Below are 16,573 nucleotides of genomic sequence, written 5' to 3'. Positions count from 1 at the left end.
GAAGTGTTCCCTTCTTTTCATTTTTTTGGAAAATTTTGAACAGGTTTGGTACTAATTCTTTTTTCAATGCTTGGCAATGTTCACCAGTAAAGCTCTCTGATTCTGGACCTTTTTTGTTGGCAAAGTTTTTGTTTATTCATTGAATACTTTTATTTGTTATTGGGCTCTTGAGATATACTTTTTCTTGAGTTGGTTTAGGTAATTTGTATATTTCTATGAATTTTTCCATTTCATCTAGATTATCTAAAATTTTGGTGTGCAATTGATCACAGTATCCTATTTTTATTTCCGTAAAGTTGGTAGTAATGTCCCTCTTTCATCTCTGATTTTAGCCATTTGAATCCTCTCTCTCTTTTTTGGAAGTCTACCTAAAGGTTTGTCAATTTTATTTATTGTGCCAGTTTGAATGTATTACGTCCCCCAAAATGCCACTATCTTTGATGTACTCTTGTCTGGGTAGATATATCAGTGTTGATTAGATTGTAATTCTTTAAGTGTTTCCCTGGAGATGCACTCCACCCACCTGTGGGTGATGACTCGGATTGGATAGTTTCTGTGGAGGTGTGGCCCCAACCATTCAGCATGGGCCTTAATGAGTTTACTGGAGCACTATAAAAGCTCAGACAGAAGGAGCAAGCTTGCTACAGCCAAGAGGGACACTTTGAAGAAAGCACAGGAGCTGCAGATGAGAGACAGTTTGAAGATGGCCTTTGAAAGCAGACTCTTGCTCCAGAGAAGCTAAGAGAGGACAAATGTCCCAAGAGCAACTGAGAGTGACATTTTGAAGAGGAGCTAGAGAGGAACATCCTGGGAGAAAGCCATTTTGAAACCAGAACTTGGAGCAGACGCCAGCCACGTGACTTCCCAGCTAACAGAGGTTTTCCAGAAGCCACTGGCCATCCTCCAGTGAAGGTACTCAATTGTTGATGTGTTACCTTGGACACTTTATAGCCTTAAGACTGTAACTATGTGACAAAATAAATCCCCTTTATAAAAGCCAATCCATTTCTGGTGTTTTGCATCCTGGCAGCATTAGCAAACTGGAATATATTTCTTTGCAGCTCCTTTCTGGGATGTCCCTGAGGGACAGTGGTGAGGGGAAATCTGCCCAGTGAGCAGAACGTTGAGCAGTGCACCTGGTTGTTCACTTTGCTTGGAAGGAGAACTGGCCAGAGGTGCATTTATGTATTGATTCATGGGCTGTTGCTAATGGTTTGGCTGGATGGTCAGGGACTTGGAAGAAACACGATTGGAAGATTGGTGACAAAGAAGTCTGGGGAAGGAGTATGTGGATAGGCCTTTCTGAGTGGGCAAAAAACATGATGATATTTGTGTCCCATGTGAATGCTCACCACAGGGTGCTTCAGCAGAAGAAGATTTTAATAACCAAGTGGATAAAGTGACCCATTTGTTGGAAACCAATCAGCCTCTTTCCCCAGCAACTCCTGTCATTGCCCAGTGGGCTCATGAACAAAGTGGTCATGTAGGTAGGGATGGAGGTTATGCATGGGCTCAGCAACATGGACTTCCACTCACCAAGGCTGACCTGGCCACAGCCACTGCTGAGTGTCCAGTCTGCCAGAAGCAGAGACCCACACTCAATCCCCAATGTGGCACCATTCTCCGAGGTGATCGGCCTGCGACCTGGTGGCAGGTTGATTACATTGGACCACTTCCACCATGGAAGGGGCAATGATTTATTCTTACTGGAATACACACATACTCCAGATATGGGTTTGCCTTTCCTGCATGAAATGCTTCTGCCAAAACTACCATCCATGGACTTACAGAATGCCTTATCCACCATAATGGTATTCCACACACCATTGCTTTTGACCAAGGAACCCACTTCACAGCAAATGAAGTGAGGGAATGGGCATGTGCTCATGGAATTCTCTGGTCTTACCATGTTCCCCATCATCCAGAGGCAGCTGGGTTAACAGAATAGTGGAATGGCCTGTTGAAGACTCAATTACAGCACCAACTAGGTGGCAATACCTTGTAGGGCTGGGGCAGTGTTCTCCAGGAGGCTGTGTATGCTCTGAATCAGCGTCCACTCTATGGTGCTGTTTCTCCCATAGCCAGGATTCATGGGTCCAGGAATCAAGGGTTGGAAACAGGAGTGACACCACTCACTATCACTCCAAGTGATCCACTAGGTAAATTTTTGCTTCCTGTCCCTGCAAGCTTAAGCTCTGCTGGTCTACAAGTCTTTGTTCCAAAAGGAGGAGTGCTTCCACCAGGAAACACAACAATAATCCCATTGAACTAGAAGTTAAGACTGCCACCTGGCCACTTAGAGCTTTTTATGCCTCTGAATCTACAGGCAAGGAAGGGGATTACTGTACTGTCTGGGGTGACTGATCCTGACTATCAAGGGGAAATAGCACTGCAACTACACAATGGAAGTAAAGAAGAGTTTTCCTGGAATGCAGGAGATCCTCTAGGGTGTCTCTTAGTACTACCATGCCCTGTGATTAAATTCAATGGAAAACTGCAACAACCCAATCCAGGCAGGACTACCAATGGCCAAGAAACTTCAGGAATGAAGGTTTGAGTCACCCCACCCAGCAAAGAACCATGGCCAGCTGAAGTGCTTGCTGAGGGTAAAGGGAACATGGAATGGGTAGGGGAAGAAAGTAGTGATTAATATGAACTATGGCCATGTGACCAGTTACAGAAATGAGGACTATGATGGCATGAATATTTCCTCCTTGCTTTATTATGATTATGTTTGTATTTGCCTGTAAAGCAAGTATCTTTGCTTTCTTCTTTGTCTTGTCCCCTTATCATATGGCATAAGCTGTACTGTTCATTTTGCTGTATTTAAGCTAAAGGAAATCAATTTTAATAGTTAATGTCACGCAAGGACTTGCACCCTATTCTGGAGAGATTTAGTGCATTTCCAGTTGTACGCTGCACAGCGGAGTACTGTTAGGCAAAATATGTCTGTTATTGTTCTCTACTTAGAGATAAAGTATGGTTTTAGGTGATGTGTACAACTGCCAAGTTGACAAGGGGTGGACTGTGATGGTTATGTTCATGTATCAACTTGGCCAGGTGATGGTACCCAGCTTTCTGGTCAAGCAAGCACTGGCCTAACCGTTGCTGCGAGATGTTTGTGGCTGGTTAATAAACCAACAGGCTATTTTATTAAATCATCAGTCAATTGGCTGCAGCTGTGACTGTTGACATCAACGAAGGGCATGTCTTCCACAATGAGAGAATGCAGTTGGTGGGATTTAATCCAATCAATCAGTTGAAGACTTTAAAGCGCAACAAATAGAGGACCTTCACTTCTTCTTCGGCTGCCCAGCGAAGCATTTCCTGAGGAGTTCATCTAAGTTGTCAGTTCGTTTCCTGAGGAGTTATCGAACACATTCATCGAAGTTGCCAGTTTGTTTCCTGAGGAGTTCATCGAACATCTTCATCGGAGTTGCTAATTTGCTGCCTGCCCTACAGAATATGGATTCATGCCTACCCACAGTAGCATGAGACACTTTTTATAAATCTTATATTTACAGATATCTCTCATTGATTCTGTTTCCCTAGAGAACCCTAACTAATACATTTATCTTATCAAAGAGCCAAGCTTTGATGCTTTTTAAATACTCTCTTCTGTTTTTCTATGCTCTGTTTTGTTCATGTCCACTCAAATCTTTATTATTTCCTTTTTTCTGCTTTCTTTGGGTTTATTTTGATATTCTTTCTCAAGTTCCTCCAGGTGGAGAATAGTTACTGATTTGAGATCTTTCTTCTCTTTAAATGTAAGTACTTAAAGCTATAAATTTCCCTCTAAGCACTGCATCTGCCATATCCCATAATTTTTGGTAGGTTTTGTTTTCATTTCTATTTGTCTCAAAATATTTCCTAATTTCCCTTGTGATTTCTTCTTGCTTAAGAAGAAATTTGTTGGTTAAGAGTGTATTCTTTAATTTCCACATATTTGTGAATTTCCCAGTTCTCCCTTGATTATTGATTTCTAGCTTAATTCCATTGTGGTCAGAGGATACTTTATATGATTTCAATCTTTAAAAATTTATTTGACTTTTTCTGTGACCTAACATATGGAGAATGATGTGTGTGCACTTGAGAAGAATGAGTAGTCTGCTATTGTTGGATAAAGAGTTTTACATATGTCTGTTAGATCTAGGTGGTTAATAATATTGTTCAAATCCTCTATTTCCTTACTGATCTTCTGTCTAGATGTTATAATTATTGATCACGGTATACTGAAGTCCCCTACTGATAATGTAGAACTATCTATTTCTCCCCACAAATCTGTCAGTGTTTGCTTCATATATTTTGGGTACCTGTTGTTAACTGCTGTATTAGTTAGGGTTCTCTAGGGAAACAGAATCAATGAGAGATATCTTTGAATATAAGATTTATAAAACTGTCTCACACAACTGTGGGTATGCACAAGTCCAAATTCCATAGGGCAGGCAGCAAACTAGCAACTCCATGAAGATGTTCGATGAACTCCTCAGGAAATGAACTGGCAACTTCGATGAACGTGTTCAATCAGCTCCTCAGGAAACGACTGGCAACTTCGACAAACTTCTCAGGAAATGCTTCAATGGGCAGCTGAAGAAGTGAAGGTCCTCTATCTGTTGCGCTTAAAAGTCTTAAGCCAACTGCATTCTCTCGTTGTGGAAGACATGCCCTTCATTGATGTCATCAGTCACAGCTGTAGCCAATTGACTGATGATTTAATAAACCAGCCTGTTGGTTTATTAACCAGCCACAAACATCTCGCAGCAATGGTTAGGCCAGTGCTTGCCTGACCAGACAGCTGGGTACCATCACCTGGCCAAGTTGACATGAACCTAACCATCACAGGTGCATATGTTCATAATTGTTTTATCTTCTTGATGAATTAGCCTTTTTATCAATATATAGTGTCCTTCTTTATCCCTTTTAAAGATTCATGACTTAATGTCTATTTTGTCTGATATTAGTATAGCCCCCCCATTCTCTTTTGGTTACTATTTGCATGGAATATATTTTCCCATCCTTTCACTTTCAATTGACATATGTCTTTGAATTTAAGGCAAGCGTCTTGTAAATGGCATATAGTTGGGTCATGCTTTCTTATCCATTCTGCCAAGCTCTGCCTTTTGACCGGACAGTTTAACCCATACATATTTAAAGTTACTGCTGATAATGCAGGACTTACTTCTGCCATTCTGCTATTTGATTTTTGTAGTTTATACATTTTTTATCCCTCAATTCTTCCATTACTGGTTCCTTTTTCACTTAGTTGATCTGTTTTAGTGAACCATTTATATAACTCCTGGTCAATACCTTCTGCGCATATTTTTTCAGATATTATCTTTGTGTTTACCATGGGGCTTAAATTTAACATCCTATGTCTATAACAATCTCATTTGCTTCAATAGCATATACAAACTATGTTCCTTTACCCCTCCATACCCCTATGTTTATGTTGTTATTGTCACAAATTATATATTTATACATTGTGTTTCCAAAACAATAGATTTATCATTCCATTTTATGCATTTGCCTTTTAAAACCTGGGGGAAGTAAAAAATGGAGTTACAACCTGTTCTAGTTTGCTAATGCTGCCAACATGCAAAACACCAGAAATGGATTGGCTTTTATAAAAGGGGTTTATTTGGTTACAAAGCTACAGTCTTAAGGCCATAAAGTGTCCAAGGTAATGCATCCACAATCAGGCACCTTCACTGGAGGAGGGCCAGTGGCATCTGGAAAACCACTGTTAGCTGGAAAGGCATGTGGCTGGCCTCTGCTTCAAGTTCTGGTTTCAAAATGGCTTTCTCCCAGGATGTTCCTCTCTGTGCTTCAGCTTCTCTTCAAAATGTTCCTCTCAGTTGCTCTTGGGGTGTTTGTCTGCTCTTAGCTTCTCTGGAGCAAAAGTCTGCTGTCAAAGGCCATCTCCAAAATGTCTCTGTAAGCTGAGGCTCCTCTCTCCACTCCTGTGCATTCTTCAAAGTGTTCCTCTTGGCTGTAGCAAGCTCGCTCCTTCTGTCTGAGCTTATATAGTGCTCCAGTAAACTAAATAAGGCCCATGCTGAATGGGAGGGGCCAGGCTGCCATGGAAATTATCCAGAGTTATCACCTACAGTTGGTTGGGGCACATTTCCATGGAAACACTCAATCAAGGAATCACAATCTAATCAACACTAATATGCCTGCCCACACAAGGCTGCATCAAAGATAATGGCGTTTTGGGGGACATAATACATTCAAACTGGCACAACCCCCAAAACAGAAGTACTACAATTTATATTTATCCACATAGTTATCTTTACCAGAGATCTTTATTTTTTCATGTGGCTTGGATAATCTATTGTCTGATGTCCTTTCCTTTCCACCTGAAAATCTGCATTTAGCATTTCTTGTAGGTCCGATCTGATAGTGACAAACTCTCTCAGCTTTTCTTTATCTAGGAATGCCTTTAACTCTCACTTATTTTTGAAAAACAGTTTTTCTGGATATAGATTCTTGGTTGCCAATATTTTTTTCAGCCCCTTTAATATGTCATTCCACTGCCTTCTTGCCTCCATGTTTTCTGATGTGAAATCAGAACTGAATCTTGTTGAGGATTCCTTATACACATGTTGCTTGTCTCTTGGAGCTTTCAGTATTCTCACTTTATATGTGGAATCAAACAATTTGATTATAATGGGTCTTGAAGTGAGTCTCTTTGAGTTTATCTTGCTTTGAGTTCACTGAGCTTCTCAGATGTGTATATTTATGTCTTTCATTAAATTTGTGCAATGTACAGTCATTATCTTTGAATATTCTTTCTGCCCCTCTCTTTTTTCTCCTTCTGGGACTCTCATACTCCATATACTGGTGTGCTTAATGGTGGCCCACTGGTCTCTTAAGCTGTGTTCAATTATCTTCATTCTTTGTTTTTTATGCTCCCCAGACTGAATAATTTCAATTGTCCTCTACTCAAGTTCACTGATTCTTTCTTCTGTCAATTCCAATCTGCTACTGAATCTCTCTACAGAACTTCTAAATTTCAGTCATGGTGATTTTCAGCTGTGGTATTTCTATTTTGTTCCTTTTTATGATTTCTGTTTCTTTACTGAAATTGTTATTTTGGTCATATATTTCTACATATATTTCCTGATTTCCTTTAGGTCTTGGTTCACATTTTTTTTCTTTAGCTCTTTGAGCATATTTAAGATTTTGTTTAAGTCTGTCAGCTATGTCCAAAGTCTGGGCTTTCTCGATGATTTCATGTGTTATTTTGTTCTTTTGATTGTGCCTTCATTTCTTGCTGTTTGTATGTCTTTAATATTTTTTGTTAATGCACACCATACATTTTAATATTTTATTGTGAAGTGTGACTGTGAAGTGTTCATTTCTTAAGCTTGTATCCTGACAGGGTTATGATAGAGATACACCTGAATGCCTGCAGCTATCAACAACAACAAAAGGATGACAGTAAAGAAGATGCAGAAAAATTAAAAAAAAAAATTGAGGGAAGAAAAAAAAAGCAAAATAATGAAAGAAAATACTTTTCCCAGTCTTTGCATATTGTCTCCATGTGAGGGCTCTCTTTAGAGCTTAGCCATCCTTACAATGAGCCTAAAGAATAGCCCAAGGCAAAAGCATAGGGTCCTCTCTGATCTTTTCTGAGCATGCGTCTTGGCCTGGTCTTGTGTGTATGGCCTTATTAACTGCCCCATTTACACAAAAACTCCAAAGCTCCCCCTTCCCCAGGAAATTCTCAGTCTTTCCTCCTCGTCCCAGGCACTTAACTGTGGTAAAGTCTATAATCCCTTGGCCCAGACAGCTGCAGTTTGATTATTTTCTTACAGCATTTTAGGTACCCTCAACAGAGCTCTGTTCTAGGGAAGTTCTGGAATCAGGCACAGAAACAAGCATTCTGGTTCAGTCCTTCATGCTGCCACCACATATACATTTACTGTAATATGACATAAGGGTTATACTGCTCCCTCCATAACCAGAACCAGGGAACCACACTGGGAGTGTAGGCTGGTGCCACACAGAGCTGGAGAGGGAAGGGGGATGGAAGAGCCAGCAATGGTGCTTTGAGGTTTTCCTACTGTTTTTAAGCTGCCTTTTTCTTGATTCAGTGCTTGTCCAGGAACTGCAGTACTTCAACTGTTTTCTGTAGTATTGAAAAAAGATGGTTCTGCCAACTTTTGCTTGTTGTTAAAAAAATTCAGTGGGGGAATGGAACCCTGAAGCATCTCACTCCAAAATCTTGGTGACATCTCTCCAAACCAATTCACTCTTACCCTTCCTCTCCCCTTCTCTCTTACTTGATATGGAGTAATTATAATATTTTTCTTCATGTACTGACACTAGAAATTAATGGGGTAGTAACTAGAGTGTATCTCCTTCTATTATTAAAAATATAGTAAGAGCACATGATAAAAATTAATTCTGGACAAAATAATATATAAGCAAAAGATTTCCCTCTCATTGATGACCTTTGGTCTCCCATTTCCCTGCTTCAAGCGAAATAAGTATAATCAATTTCTTTTATGTTCTTAAGAAAATTTCTAGTTATATATTTTATATTATGTGCATGTAATACTTATTTCTATATAACATATGTAGTTTCTGTGGTGTGCATATAATGTCCTTAATCTTGCTTTTGCTGTTTCATATTAAAATTTATCTGGGAGTTTACTATGTAACTACAGTTTCATAGTAGTCCACAATATGGAAAATCCACATTTTTTAATCAGTCCCATGTTGATAGAATTGTTTCTGATTCTTTTCTTGTTAAAAATTGTGCTACAATAAAAAAAATTATATTCTTTTCTATCTCTAAAACTGTATGCCTCGTAAAGTCTGAATCACTATTTCTATCTTGCGTGTTCACTAGTGATTTCAGTATCTGATAGTTTCAATTCACTTGATCAACTTTGGACAGGGATTACATGGTTTCCCTATATATTTCCTTAATGACCAAAGAGTAGACTAAAATACATCCTATATTAATTGACATCTGTGTTGAGAACTTCTTTCAGCAGTTTTCTATTTCTCCTACCTGGATTTTGTTAACAGAATTTACTTAGTCTTAGGTACTTCCTTTGTCAAATGCCTGGCTTCCCCCATGAAACCATAAACTTTATAAGAACAGGGTCTTTGTCTGTTTTGTTTACTTCTGTATCCCAGGACCTAGATCAGTGCCAGACATACAATAATCACTCAGTATATTCTTGCTGATACAAAGAATGATTTTTGGCTATATGATAAGTTATACTAACATAATAATAATTTCATATATTAATATGTAAGTTGTAATATAATATATTAACATGAATGTTAGTACATTCTATCTCATTAGACCAACTCTGTAAAACAAGCATTATTATTTTTTCGTAAGCAATATGGAGACTACAGAGTTCAACAAAAATGCTTAAAACCACAAATCAGTAAATTTCAGTCCTGGGATTAAATTTAGATCACTCACACTCCAAAACTTTTGTGCTTTTCTCTACAAAATACCACATCCTCAAATATGGTTTAATTTATTGACCTTCATTCTGTTGGCATCTGACATTCATCAGGACCCCAAAAGGACATAAGATTCAAGACATGTCAGTTCCCCATGAAGAAGGGAAGGAAGAGATGCTAATATGGGCCCAGGAATACCTAGGGGAAAATGTAAATGCCAGCCCTCTGACTGGTCCTGAGGACAAAGGAGGCTCACCTGGGAATAAATCTCCTACTACAGTTAGGACCTGGAGCACAGCCAAGCAATACAGTGAGCTCACCACATCTGAAACAGAGAAGGCAGCAGTGGGAGGCCACAGCTCCAGGCATTAATGCGTCACCCAGGACAGGAAGAATGACTTCCCTTGTCCCTCTTCTGGCTCTTCTGACAACAGAGCCAGGGCTCTTCAACTACTCAGTGCATGCACAAAGCACAGGGTGACAAGCAGAGCTGAGAAAGGCACATCTCCCTGCTGGGCTCAGGTAAGACTCCTCACCAAGGGTCAGATCAGCCAGGGGCCCCTCCAGGTTCACTGACTCAACAGGAAAAGGATTGGGCACCATCTGGCAAGACACCTATTTCTATCCCTGTGCCCACACTGGGAAGATCTCTCCAGTTCCTCTCTTCCCTGGGCCTCAGTTGACCCTGCTTGTGTCACAGGGTAAGCGGTAACTAAGGCCAAAGAATACTGAGATTACCCAGTGTTTTTCTTCTAAATCTTCCTGGGTCATGAAAATTCTTGGCCTTAGTCTCTCGCCTGCCTCGTGAGATACCTTCCTTCAGGTCTTGATTTTCCACTAAGTAACTCAGGGAAAACTTGCTTTAGTGGAACATTTGTAGGGCAGAGGACATCAAGGTACATGACCTCTCTGGGGCCACGGTATTGGTGTGGAAGGCCTACGACAGCAGGGCCTATTCCTGACGATCGTAAGTCACACGATTGGCAAAGGGATGTTCCTGTGGAAGTTGTGGAGGGCCTGAAAGGAGTCCGAAGGCCACCACTTCAGTGTCATCTCTTCTTCCCCTGTAGTTCCACATGTGTGGGAAACACAGCAGGCCCTTTCACCTCCCCTCCTTCCATCATTCTCCACCAGTACCACACTCCAACATCTGTCATGAAAAGGACTTTGAGTGTAAGTGATCTCAGTAGAAGGATCTGGTAGATATGGGATCTGGATGAAAAATTTGATTGATAGGAAAAGGAATACCAGTGGCCAATGAACCCTTCAGGAAGAATGATCTTTTCAAAATTTATGTATTCATTCATCCAGTTTTTCATGCAAAAATACATATTAATGGCTTATTCTGGAAAGGCAGTGTGCTGAGTAAAACGGTTCCTACTGACAGAATTTACAACATAGCATGAGAAATTCAGATGTAAACAGACACTTAAAATACAACTGAATAACTCAAGTATTTTTAAAAGTATACAGGAAAACCAAGAAGAAAACCAACCCTATGTGGAAATATCACAGGGGAGACAGAGCTGAGTTTTGAAGATGAGAAGGAAGAATTCAGCCAGTGGAGGATGGGGCATGTGTAGGCAGATGTGATGCCACATGCAACAGTATAGAATGGAGTCAGCAAACTACACCCTAAGGGCCAAATCCCTTCCATAACTTATTGTTATTAGGACCATAAGATAAGAAGGATTCTTATATTTTTAAATTGTTAAAAAATCAAATGAATAATATTTCATGGCACCTGAAAATTTCATGAAATCCAAATTTCAGTGCCCATAAATAAAGTATTATCAGAACTCAGTCACACTCATTTATTTAGGTAAAGTATATATTTGTATACCTATTTATATTTATATATGTATATTGCACATATTAGGTATAATATACATATTTGTTTAGATATTGATTAGTTGCCACAGAGATATCCATGGTCCACAGGACCATATTTACATATTTACTATCTGACCCTTTACCAAAAAAGCTTTGTACTGGAGGGGAGTAAAGTACATGGGTCATGAGAAGACCAAAGTTGAGACCTAAGGAATAGGTTGTATTCATATTGTATGCCTTTCTGAAATCCCACATTACTTCTATTATATTTTTTCTGATTATGGTTTTGAGTGGAGGCTCTCCCTTTTATCACCCATGTAAACAAGTTGACAAATTACTTAACCACTCTAAACTTCCATTCATTCATCGGTAACATGGGGAGGATTAATAATGGCATCTAAATCAGACAGACATGGGAAGAAATGTTTTCAGTAAGTGTTACCAAGACACGGTCAACATTTTCCTCATCAATGCTTTATTGCTGCTACATAAAAAATGCAGTTCATTGTTGAATATTTAGAAAGTCAGAAATGTAAAATTAGGAAATAAACCCCTTTGTCTTCATAAATCTAGAAGGTAATCATTGTTAAAATTTTATTTTGCCCTTCAATTCTCTTTTTTCTGTGCACTTATTAATGAAGTCGGAATCTTACAGGTGCACATATGTATTCTTGTTTTATTTTCATATACTATTATATGGTGAGTATTCTCTAGCACTAAATGTTCTTCAAAAATGACATACACAGTATTTCTTTAAATATTTCCTTAAATGCCTGCATCATAATTTACTCAGTTGTTTATGAATTAATGGATGTTTCCAATTTGTCACTGTAATGATATGGCCCTGAACACACTTGTGTAAAATCATTATCTTCATATCTGCATATCACTAGAAGATCATCAATTGCATTTTCAAAAGCACACAGTTAATATAATGATACTCATAATTTTTAAATTTTCATTCTGTATTTGGGGCTATTTACAAAGTTCTTATTCCTAATATTGCATATATTTGTTTTCTCCATTTATTTCTTCATCAGATTTGCCAACATTTTGCCTCTGTTTTTAAATTTTTCAAAATGCCAACTCTTAAATTTACTTACCATTTTGCAATCTTTAAATTAACTTCTGCTTTTCATTTCACTATTTCCTCCATTCTTTGTCTCTTTGAATTCTAAGTTGATTTGAAAACCAAATTAATTCATTTTCACTATTTTTATAGGAGAATAATAAAAGTCTCAATTCTCCCCTCCAAATTTAATAGACCTAAATCTACTATGTTTTATCATGACATGCTGCCAGCAGAAATCTGTTGCTCTTCTGAGTTCTTGTTTCTCTTGTAAGTAGCCTAGAACGGTTTTGGGTGTGATTTGTGTGGTTTTGCATTTTCATTCTTACTCGTTTCCTGTCTGAATGTTTACAGGAAGTTTTCTGTACTCTCAAAATTAAAAGAAAAATAACACAAAGATAAAGACAAATTTTTGTGAATATATTTCCACTTATTTTGTTTTATACTAAGATTAAACTTAGTATAAAACTTAGTATAGTGACATTTATTATTTTCCTTGTTTCTCATCCCTCTGCTTTGTCTCTCAACCTGTAATTCCTAATAAATTTATTTATTTTTAATTCCTCAATTTTAAAATTCCTCTTATCATTTCGATCTCTTCATAATTTTCCCAGAAATGCAGGTAGAATTTCTCAAACATTTCCTTATTCAGTTTGCTTCAGTATCCAGCACTGCTTTTCACAGTCTTGTCTTTTGGAAACCACATTATTTCCAGGAGTTTTTTTCTAACCACAGATTTATGATGTTCATGACTCCCTCTTTGATATTCAATATTTTATTTTAATTTAGTTAAGAGTACAGATTAAGGATGTTTACATGTTTCTTATTTCTTCCAGCTCTTTTCAGAGATGAACACCTCCTTTGTTACCTAGCATATGTCCCTTTTATTTTAATTGTTCTATTCATCTCTCGTGTGACTTTATTCTGCTTATTTATTCTGAAATTCAGAAGACCAGGGTGTTTCATAAAAAAAATTCGGGAGTTTCTAATTGATACACTGTATTCAGATCTCATTTATCCTTTTTTTTTTAATTTTATGGGTTTCTGTGTGTGTGTGCACATGTGAGATTGGGCAGAGATAAATATAGTTGGCTACAGTCTCCAAACAATTTTTTACTAAAATTGTTGCCTTTAATTCATGCATTTTGTAGTTCTGTATTTTTAATATTGAAGCAAAGTCCAAGGTCAGTGTGATAAAGCATTATTTTTAAGAACTGATGTTTTACCTGCATGGATGCCAATATGTTTTAAAATATTCTTGAAAACCAAATTGTTCACATGAACATGTTTGGTGTTTGCCTTTCTTCACTGATTTTTCCACCTGCTTCATGAGTTCTTATTATTGTCTAATTGGTTTTACTTAGCCATAAAGTATTTCTTTTCTTCTTTACTTTTTTTTACCTCTACTCCATTTGTTTGTACATTATACATTCCCACCAGCAATGAATAGGCATTCCAGTTTTTCCACATCCTCTCCAGCATTTATTGTTTCCTGTTTGTTTAATGGCAGCCATTTTAATTGGTGTGAGATGATGTCATCGTGGTCTTGATTTACATTTCCATTATAGCTAGTGAAGATGAACATTTTTTTCATGTGTTTTTTAGCCATTTGTATTTCCCATTCAGAAAAAATGTCTTTTCATATCTTTTGCCCATTTTACAATTGGGCTGGTTGTACTACTGTCATTGAGTTGTAGAATTTCCTTATATATGCAGGATATAAGTTTCTTATCAGATACATAGTTTCCAAATATTCTCTCCCATTTCATTGGCTGCCCCTTCACCCTTTTGACAAATTCCTTTGCAGTGCAGAAGCTTTTGATTTTGAGGAGCTCCCATTTATCTATTTTTTCTTTCACTGCTTGCGCTTTGGGTGTAAGGTCTAAGAAGTGACTTCCTAATACTAGGTCTTGAAGATGTTTCCCTACATTATCTTCTAGGAGTTTTATTGAGCTGTCTCTTATATTGAGGTCAAAGATCCACTTTGAGTAATTTTTGTAAAGGGTATGAGGTAGGGGTCCTCTTTCATTCTTTTGGATGGATATCCAGTTCTCCCAGCCCCATTTGTTGAAGAGACTGTTCTGTCCCAACTCAGGGGATTTGGGAGTTTATCAAATATCAGTTGACCATACATCTGGGGGTCTATTTCCAAATTCTCAATTCAATGCCATTGATCAATATGTCTGTCTTTTTGCAAAATCCATGCTGTTTTGATTACTGTGGCTTTACAGTAGGCTCCAAAGTCAGGAAGCATTAAGTCCTTCTGCTTCCTTCTTCTTTTTTAGAATATTTGTAGCAATTCAAGGCATCTTTCCCTTCCAAATAAATTTGATGACTAGCTTTTCCAAGTCTGCAAAGTAGGTTGTTGGAATTTTGACTGGAATTGCATTGAAGCTATAGATCAGTTTGCGTAGAAGTGACATGTTAATGACATTTAGCCTTCCTATCTGTGAACACAGAATATCTTCCCAACTCTTTAGGTCCCCTTTTATTTCTTTTAGAAAAGTTATGTAACTTTCTGTGTAGAGGTCTTTTACATCCTTGGTTAAGTTTATTCCTAGGTAGGTACTTGATTTTTATAGTTGCTATTATGAATGGAATTATTTTCTTGAGTGTCTCTTCAGTTAAGTCATTTCTAGTGTATAGGAACATTACTGACTTTAGTGCATTAATCTTATATCCTGCCACTTTGCTGAATTTATTAGTGCAGGTAGCTTGTTGTTGATTTCTCAGGATTTTCCCAATATATGATCATACCATCTGCAAATAATGACAGTTTTACTTCTTCCTTTCCAATCTGGATGGCTTTTATTTCTTTGTCTTGCCAGTTGCCCTGGCTGGAACTTCTAGCACAATGTTGAATAACAGTGGTGAATGCGGGCATCCTTGTCTCATTCCCAATCTTAAGGGGAAGGCTTTCAGTCTCTCACCATTGAGTACTATGCTGGCTGTGGGCTTTTCATATATGCCCTTTATCATATTGAGGAATTTTCCTTCAATTCCTACCTTTTAAAGTGTTTTCATCAAAAAAGAATGCTGGATTTTGTTGAATGCTTTTTCAGCATCTATTGAGATGATCATTTGATTTTTCCCTTTGGATTTGTTAATGTGTTGTAATACATTGATTGATTTTCTTATGTTGAATCACCCTTGCATGCCTGGAATGCACCCCAGTTGGTCATGGTGTATGATTCTTTTAATGTTTCCTTGCATTCAATTTGCAATTATTTTGTTGAGAATTTTTGCATCTATATTCATTAAGGAGATTGGCCTGTAGTTTTATCTGGTTTTGGTATTAGAGTGATGTTAGCTTAATAAAATGAGTTAGGTAGTGTTACATTTCAATTTTTTTAAAGATTTTGAGCAGTAATGGTGTCAGCTCTTTTTGGAAAGTTTGGTAAAATTCCCCTGTAAAGCCATCTGGCCCTGGACTTTTATTTGTAGGAAGTGTTTTGATGACTGATTGAATCTCTTTACTTGTGATTGGTTTGTTGAGATCTTCTATTTCTTCTCAGGTCAGTCTAGGTTGTTCATATGTTTCCAGGAAATTATCTATTTCCTCTAAATTATCTACTTTGTTGGCATACAGTTGTTCATAGTATCCTCTTATAATTTTTTTAATTTCTTCAGGATCCACAGTAATGCCCCCGATCTCATTTATGTTTTTGTTGATTTAGGTCATCTCTCTTTTCTACTTTGTCAGTCTAGATAAGGGTTTGTCAATCTTGTTGATCTTCTCAAAGAACCAACTTTCGGTTTTATTTATTCTCTTTATTTTTTTTTTCTTTTTGTTGTTCGCCATATCATTTATTTCTGCTTTGAAAGCTTGTCATTTCTTTTCTTCTACTTGCTTTAGGGTTAGTTTGCTGATTATTCTCTAGCTTCTTCATTTGTTCCACTAGTTCTTTGATTTTAGCTCTTTCTTCCTTTGTAATGTATGCATTTACATCTACATAATTCCCCCTCATTGCCACCTTCACTGCATCCCACAGGTTTTGATATGTTGTGTTCTCATTTTCATTTTTAGCAATTTCTCTTGCAATTTCTTCTTTAACCCACTTATTATTTAGTAGTGTGTCATTCAACCTCCACATACTTGCAAATGTTTTAGTTCTTTGATGGTTATTGACTTCTAGTTACATTCCATTATGGTAAGAGAATGTGCTTTGACCAATGTCAATCTTTTTTAATTTGCAGATGCTTGTTTTATGCCCCAGCATATGTTCTTATCCTAGA

The 16,573-nt window shown here is 37.7% G+C and overlaps 1 pseudogene; it reads right to left on the bottom strand.

Annotated features, from left to right (window-relative positions):
• LOC119536993 overlaps window positions 1-12,539 on the bottom strand; it is a 299,931-nt pseudogene extending 287,392 nt beyond the window's left edge.
• Window positions 12,540-16,573: the final 4,034 nt, after the last annotated feature.

Source organism: Choloepus didactylus, chromosome 6 (assembly GCF_015220235.1).
Source record: "Choloepus didactylus isolate mChoDid1 chromosome 6, mChoDid1.pri, whole genome shotgun sequence".
In the NCBI taxonomy this organism is placed as follows: Eukaryota; Metazoa; Chordata; class Mammalia; order Pilosa; family Megalonychidae; genus Choloepus; species Choloepus didactylus.
The sequence above is the reverse complement of the archived record's forward strand: the minus strand, read 5'-3'. Positions and strand labels throughout refer to the sequence as shown.